Source organism: Hevea brasiliensis, chromosome 11 (genome assembly GCF_030052815.1).
Source record: "Hevea brasiliensis isolate MT/VB/25A 57/8 chromosome 11, ASM3005281v1, whole genome shotgun sequence".
In the NCBI taxonomy this organism is placed as follows: Eukaryota; Viridiplantae; Streptophyta; class Magnoliopsida; order Malpighiales; family Euphorbiaceae; genus Hevea; species Hevea brasiliensis.
In genome coordinates, this window is record NC_079503.1 from 37134831 (window position 1) to 37143125 (window position 8295).

Consider the following 8295-nt stretch of genomic DNA (forward strand, 5'->3'; position numbering starts at 1 on the left):
TACTTCTTCATGAATAGACAACTCTTGTTCTTCTTCATAAAGAAAACCATATCTCACTGGTGGGTGAGATACCCTGGTTGTTCTATGAGGAACAGCTGTAGAAGTTTCATCAACGGGTATAGGTTGACTAGATGGATCTATATCCATCTGATCTGTTGGTTGGTCAGAATTCTCCAATTCTAACTCTATTTGCCTTCCTTTGCCTCCTTCTTGAACAAACTGTTGTTTAAGAAATGTGGCATCTCTACTTATCACAACCTTTTGTGAAATAGGCAAATAAAAATAATATCCAAAACTATCTTTCGGATATCCAACAAATCGACTTTTTTCTGATCTAGTCTCCAATTTATCAGTGTTCAAATTTTTGATATAAGCTGGACAACCCCAAATCTTAACATGCTTAAGACTTGGTTTTCTTCCATGCCATAACTCATAAGGTGTGGAAGAAACTGATTTTGATGGAATCCTATTCAGAATATACAAAGCTGATTCTAATGCAAATCCCCAAAAGAAGAATGGCATATCAGTCTAGCTCATCATACTACGTACCATATCCAGTAGGGTACGATTTCTCCTTTTAGATACACCATTCAGCTGTGGTGTTCCTGGAGGAGTCAGCTGAGAAACAATGCCATGCTCTCTCAAGTATTCATCAAATTCAGTACTCAAATATTCACCTCTACGATCTGATCGAAGAGCTTTAATACTCTTTCCTGTTTGATTTTCTACTTCAGATTTAAATTCTTTAAACTTTTCCAAGGATTCATGTTTGTATTTCATCAAATACAAATACCCAAATCTTGATTTATCATCAGTGAAGGTAATAAAATAATGAAAGCCCTCTCTAGCCATTTCTTTAAATGGACCACATACATCACTATGTATTAGTTCTAAAATATTTTTAGCTCTTAGCCTTTGTCCAACAAAGGGTGATCTAGTCATTTTGCCTTGAAGGCAAGATTCACAAGTTGGAGTAGGCTCAGAGCCCAATAAGGATAGAATCCCCATTTTCTCCAGTTTTGCAATCCCATCTTCTACAACATGACACAACCTTAAGTGCCAAATATATTTTGAACTTGAGTAAGTTTTCACCACAGCATTGCATTCTTTTAGATCACTTGCATTCAATTTGTGTTTGTCATTATTATCCAAATAATAAAGACCATCATTCATATAACCCGAACTAACATATTTATTTCTAAAATAAATATTACAAACATCATATGTGAACTGAAATTCATAGCCATTTCTAGTCAAACTAGATATAGAAATGATGTTCTTAAAAGAATCAGGTACATATAAAATATTATCCAAACATGTAAAAAGATTTAGATCCTATGGCTAAAGCTTTAATAGTTGAGCCATTGCCAATCCGGACTCTAATATCTTGAGAATGCAAGCTGCTACTATTTGCTAGTTCCTGCATATCATTAGAAATATGAGAACTGGCACCAGTATCTAAAACCCAAGCTGTAGATGAACTATGAGTATCATCAGAATCTAAATAACAAGATATGGACATACCTTCCAAAGGTGTATCCTTTTTGTCCTTCAGAGAAGCAAGATACTCTGGGCAGTTCCTTTTCCCGTGCCCATCCTTTTGGCAGTGGAAACACTTTCCTTTGCCTCCATCAACTTTAGTCTACCTTTTCTGTTTAGCTATTTTCTTGGAAGGACCAGAAATCTGAGGTTTCTTTTTCTTATTGCCCTTCTTCTTGTTAGACTTTCCAGCAGAAGAAGATGCAATCAAAGCTACCTCTTTTCCTTTATTGCCCGGCATATTCTTTTGGGCAATAACCAGCATGTTGAGTAAACCAGCTAAGGTGCATTCCTGTTGAGTCATATGGAAATTTGTCACAAAATTCCCAAAAGACTCAGGAAGGGACTGAAGGATCAAATCCGTCTGTAGTTGAAAATCCATGTTGAAGTCAGGATGTTCCAACTGCTCAATCAGCCGAATCATTTTATGGACATGATCCCCAACATTCTGTCCCTCAGACATCCTCATACGGAATAGCTGTCTAGATATCTCATACCTAGCATTCCTGCTGTGCTCACCATACAACTCTTGTAGGTGAAGGAGGATCTCACTCGCACTCAACATGTTCTCATGCTGCTTTTGTAACTCATTACTCATGGAAGCAAGCATGTAACACTTAGCTCTCATATCATGCTCCTTCCACTTATCCAAAGTTTTATGTTCCTCTTGTGTGGCCTCTGGAGGTAAGGGACTAGGAACGTTTGAATCTAGAACATATCCCATATGTTCAAGGTTCAGGACAAGTTTCAAATTTCTTAGCCAATCAGACAAATTAGGTCCTGTCAACCTATTGCGATCAAGTATGCTTGCAAGGATATTGGATGGTGGTGGTTGTTCTGTGCTCATTTTTATCAGAAAATTAATTGCAGAAAATAACCAGATTAATTAGTAAATGTATCATGTAATTAACCAAAATGATTATGGTCTTTTAATCAAATTGGTCCTCCCACTAACTTAGCGAATCCTACACTTCCAAAGTAGAAAACAGAAATCCTAGTTGGATATATTTCTAGTGGGTGATTGAATTCTTATAATTCTATTGATCATCCTCAGATACATCCATTATTGCAATTACAATAAACTATAAGTGAGCAACTCCTTGCCCATCACATCTCATGTGAGGTTCAATCCTTTACCTAGCCCTTAATGCTCAAAATCTCAGGTACATCCATTATTGACTTATCTTGCATTAGTTAAGTTGATCCCATTGAGCCAGTAATTATGCAAATAATTTTAATGTCCTCAAGTACATCCAATATTGGCCACCAAACTATTTACATATTTACAACATCTCATGCTTAACAATTATTCTTAAGAAAATCTCTTAAATTAATTGCATCTTATGCAACTATTTAAAATTTCTTAAAATAATTGCCCCAATGGAGGGCCTATGTTATTATTACTTTAATTATAGCATTTCTAACTTAATCATTTGTTTGGAAGATTTTTTGGTCATTCTAATTACTATTAAGGTCTCACTTTGCACATTATCCAATTAGCATGCATATGTCATATAATAGCATACATTCCCATACATCTCATGCATTCATGGATAAGCAATAAATATGGTATGATCATGGACTTTCTAAGGGATTCAATTCTGAGCCACTAAGAATTGAATCAGGGCATTTCTAGGTGCATTTCATTTATTCATTTTACAAGAGTTGCTGAAGGAGTACATAATCAACACTTGATCTTGAATTCCTCCCACTGGTCCCACCAATGCTCCTGACCTCCTTGAACTTCTTGCAATCCAATATTACATAGTAATCCTTGGCATACCAAGGCAAATTTACAAGAACTTAAATAAATGAAATTACAATCCAAAAATTATTACAAACTTAATAATACATGCCCAAAATAAATTAAAATAAATAAATTAATTTACAATCCCAAAGAAACATAAAAGAAATAAATCCAATCACATTGGTCTTTTATAGTCCATGATCATCCATCATGCATATCACTATTTAACAATTAAATAAAACATACATACTTAAATTAAATTGAATATCTCATATTCAACTTAAAAATCCAGATTTGAATATGATTCAAATGAATTTAAAAATTTAGATTTGAATCACATTCAAACATTTTTTAAAAAATCAGATTTGAATCACATTCAAACATTTTTTAAAAAAATCAGATCTGAATTTTATTCAATCAATTTTAAAAAATCAGATTTAAATATGATTCAAACAACTTTAAAAATTCAGATTTGAATCACATTCAAACAACTTTTAAAATTCAGATTTGAATCACATTCAAACAATTTTTAAAATTCTGATTTGAATCATAATTTAATTGTGTGATAAAAATTCTAATTAAACAATTTAATTAGACATAAAATGGATTTTAAATCATACAACAATTGCACATTCGCCATCCATTTACCTTTGCACACCATTGTGATGCATCAACCATGCGCACCATGGTGTTCATCATTTGTGCCGCCACCTTGGCTTTGCAACCAGCAATGAACTTTTGATCTCATGATCAAACACACAATTAAATCATATAAACATCAATCTAAATGGCAAATATAGTGGCTCTGATACCAATTGAAGGAACGCAAGCATGAAAAACACATGTTTATACCCTTGAATTCAAAAATTTTCACCTAGGGTCACATGCATCATGCAAGATTTATTTTTATCTATTTGATTTCAATGATAAAAAACATATTAAAACTCTTTTAATATGTTTTTAGATCTGTATTTGCCATTTAAGATTTTAAAATTAATAAGATTAATTTTAGAACCCTAGATTAAATCAAGAACGATTACACTAACCTCTTGATGCACTGCAGCATGTCTGCGCCTTTGAGATTTGTCTTCAGGACACCAAATGTTGTCCCTCTAGCATGTCCACACCAAGAACACCTATGGCAGCCCTTGAACAGCTTCTAAAGCTTTTTCTATTAATTAGAAATTCAAGTTCTGCCTTTTAAGAGATTAGAGATGTAAACAGGATACTAGAAATAATTTCTAGTGTTCTTAATTCAAAAGATTGATGGCTAATCTCTTTGAATTGATGAGAGATGAAGAAGAATAGATAGAGAGCCTCAACATGGCGTGACAAAGGAGAAGAGTGGCTGCTGGTTATTTTTCTTTTTCATAACAACACTTATATAACTAGGTTAACACATTAAACCCTTGCCACATGTCACCCTTTGATAAGCTCTAGGTTTAAGTGACCCAATCACATTGTGCCAAGTGTCAAACCTATATTTAATCTTGATTTTAATCATCTTACATGATTAAAAAAGCATTTGGCAAGTTATGTGTAATCCCATGTGTCACCATCTCATGGTGCCACGTGTCTCACTGTGAAATGTCCAAAATGCCCCTGTGTATTAATTTTGAGTTCTTAACCCAAAATAATTAATTTTCTTCTTCTAATTTATATCAAATATAAATGAATTAATTAATGTCTATTAATTAATTTCTCATTAATTAAATTCATATTTAAACACTTTAAATATAAATTTAACTTATACTATACATCCAATAATCTAGATTTGGTTTCAAGTCATGCTAGGGACTTTGCAATTTAATTGCAAACCAAACCTATTTAATAAATCAATTAAACTCTTTAATTAATTAATTAAATCATATTTAAATAGGTGATAACTTGTGTATGTGTGTGACTTACTAGGCTCATCACTAATTGGCAATGAGACATGATATCAACTCTTAATATCATCAGAACTCTTTCTTACCATAAATGATTTCTCTAAATAATTTTATGAACCTTATAGACCATGGTTAAAACCTAGCATAGCATGCCATGGCCACCCAATTAGTAATAAGGTTTACCTTAAATGAACCTATAATCATATGTTACCATGCACTAGAATCTCTCTGTTATAAAATCCCAACTCAAGCTAGAGTCATGGTTTATGTCAAACTCCATTTGCTATGAATATTATGTTCTCTTTTAATTCTAGTTCTTGATTAAAAAGATTTTCTTATTAGAAACTCTTTTCTGAATAAATCTATCTGTCTCGGCCAGGAATTTGAAACATCAAGAACAATTAAATGAACATAGGATTTTATCTCTATTTACTTAGAGGAACAGATTCCATCTTGATCAACACCTACCTCCATATATAACTAGTAGGACCCAATAGATGCCCATATACCCATACATAGTACAAGTATGAAAGGAGTATCAAACTCAAACTACCTATTTACAAGATAACTGTGCTATCTCAGGTCTAAAGATTATATGCACTGATATGATTTATGACAAAACATTGACAAGAGTAAACTCCATGTGCTTGTCATAAATGTCACTGGTTCGGCCTACTTATCAATTATAAGTGCCTATCATGTTTGTCATATGACATGAGACTCACCATTCCATCTTATTTATATCTCATATAAATAACTTGATAACAAACATGAATACAATCTTTCTGGATAAGTCATATCCTTATTATGAAGTATCCTCGATTGTGAACCTATTTATGATACTTTGTGCTAGAAATATTGTCACTCATATTCTTAACAACTTAAGAATAATATTTCTAACAAAATATCAATGGACATTTTCTATTACACATAAATATATTATGTAAATGAAAAGTGGAAATGCCTTTTATTAATAAAAATATGTACAAGATACATACTAAATGATATGCTTTAAGGCATACTACTAACAACATCACCATTTAAATGTTTATTTATTCTAAAGTTCTAAATTCTCACATTTAACTCCTATCTTTTGCTATTTAAATTAGGTACCACCAATTTAATTTTTCATGACATTTTCTAAGTGTAATATCATTTATTTTTAATGGACATTTAGGTCAAAAGACAACTCAGGGTTTCAAATGACCACAATGCCCCTGTTCGGGTTGCATTCTCGATTTTTCGGTAACACCGAGTTTTGTCATTTTCTCGATTTCCCATTTTTCTTTGTACTAATTAATTAATTTTTCTTTAATATTTCTAATGATATTTGTACTTCAATAGATCTTTAATTATGTCTTAAAAATATTTTTCAGGGTTCCCCAAGGTCTAGGGCTAGTCAACGGTCCACGCCGTAACTTCCCGGTGCGGCCACCCCGGGAAACAAGATCAGAAAAGAGTAAATTTGTTGGATATCCAAAAGATAGTTTTGGATATTATTTTTAGTTGCCTACTTCACAAAAGATTATGATAAGTAGAGATGCCACATTTCTTGAACAATAATTTGTTCAAGAAGGAGGCAAAGGGAGGCAAATAGAGTTAGAATTGGAGAATTCTGACCAACCAACAGATCAGATGGATATAGATCCATCTAGTCAACCTACACCCATTGATGAAACATCTATAGCTATTCCTCATAGAACAACTAGGGTATCTCAGCCACCAGTGAGATATGGTTTCCTTCATAAAGAAGAACAAGAGTTGTCTACTCATGAAGAAGTAGATCATGGAGATGATCCATGTTAGTAGTATGCCCTAGAGCATATCATTTAGTACGTATCTTGTACATATTTTATTAATAAAAGGCATTTTCACTTTTTCATTTGCATAATATATTTATGTGTAATAGAAAAGGTCCATTTATATTTTGTTAGAAATTCTATTCTTAAGTTGTTAAGAATATGAGTGACAGTATTTCTAGTACAAAGTATCATAAATAGGTTCACAATCGAGGATACTTCATAATAAGGATATGACTTATCCAGAAAGATTGTATTCATGTTTCTTACCAAGTTATTTATATGAGATATAAATAAGATGGAATGGTGAGTCTCATGCTATATAGCAAACATGATAGGCACCTATACATGATAAGTAGGCTGAACCAGTGACACTTATGACAAGCACATGGAGTTTTCTCTTGTCAATGTTTTGTCATAAATCATATAAGTGCATATAATCTTTAGACCTGAGATAGCATAGTTATCTTGTATATAGGTAGTTTGAGTTTGATACTGCTTTCATACTTGTACTGTGTATGGGTATATGGGCATGTGTTGGCTCCTACTAGTTATATATGGAGGTAGGTATTGATCAAGATGGAATCTGTTCCTCTAAGTAAATAGAGATAAAATCCTATGTTCATTTAATTGTTCTTGATGTTTCAAGTTCCTGGCTAGGACAGATAAATTTATTCAGAAAAGAGTTTCTGATGAGAAAATCTTTTTAATCAAGAACTAGAATTAAAAGAGAACATAATATTCATAGCAAATGGAGTTTGACATAAACCTTGACTCCAGCTTGAGTTGGGATTTTGTAACAAAGAGATTCCAGTGCATGGTAACATATGATTATAGATTCATTTAAGGTAAACCTTATTACTAATTGGGTGGCCATGGCATGCTATGCTAGGTGTTAACCATGGTCTATGAGGTGCATAAAATGATTTAGAGAAATCATTTATGGTAAGAAAGAGTTCTGATGATATTAAGAGTTGATATCATATCTCATTACCAATTAGTGATGAGCCTAATAAGTCACACACATATACAAGTTATCACCTAATTAAATATGATTTAATTAATTAATTAAATAGTTTAATTGATTAATTAAATGGGTTTGGTTTGCAATTAGATTGCAAAGTCCCTAGCATGACTTGAAACCAAATCTAGATTATTGGATGTATAGTATAAGTTAAATTTATATTTAAAGTGTTTAAATATGAATTTAATTAAAGAAAAATTAATTAATAGAGATCAATTCATTAATTTATATTTGATATAAATTGATTAGAAGAAGAAAAATAATTATTTTTGGTTAAGAACTCAAAATTAAAACACA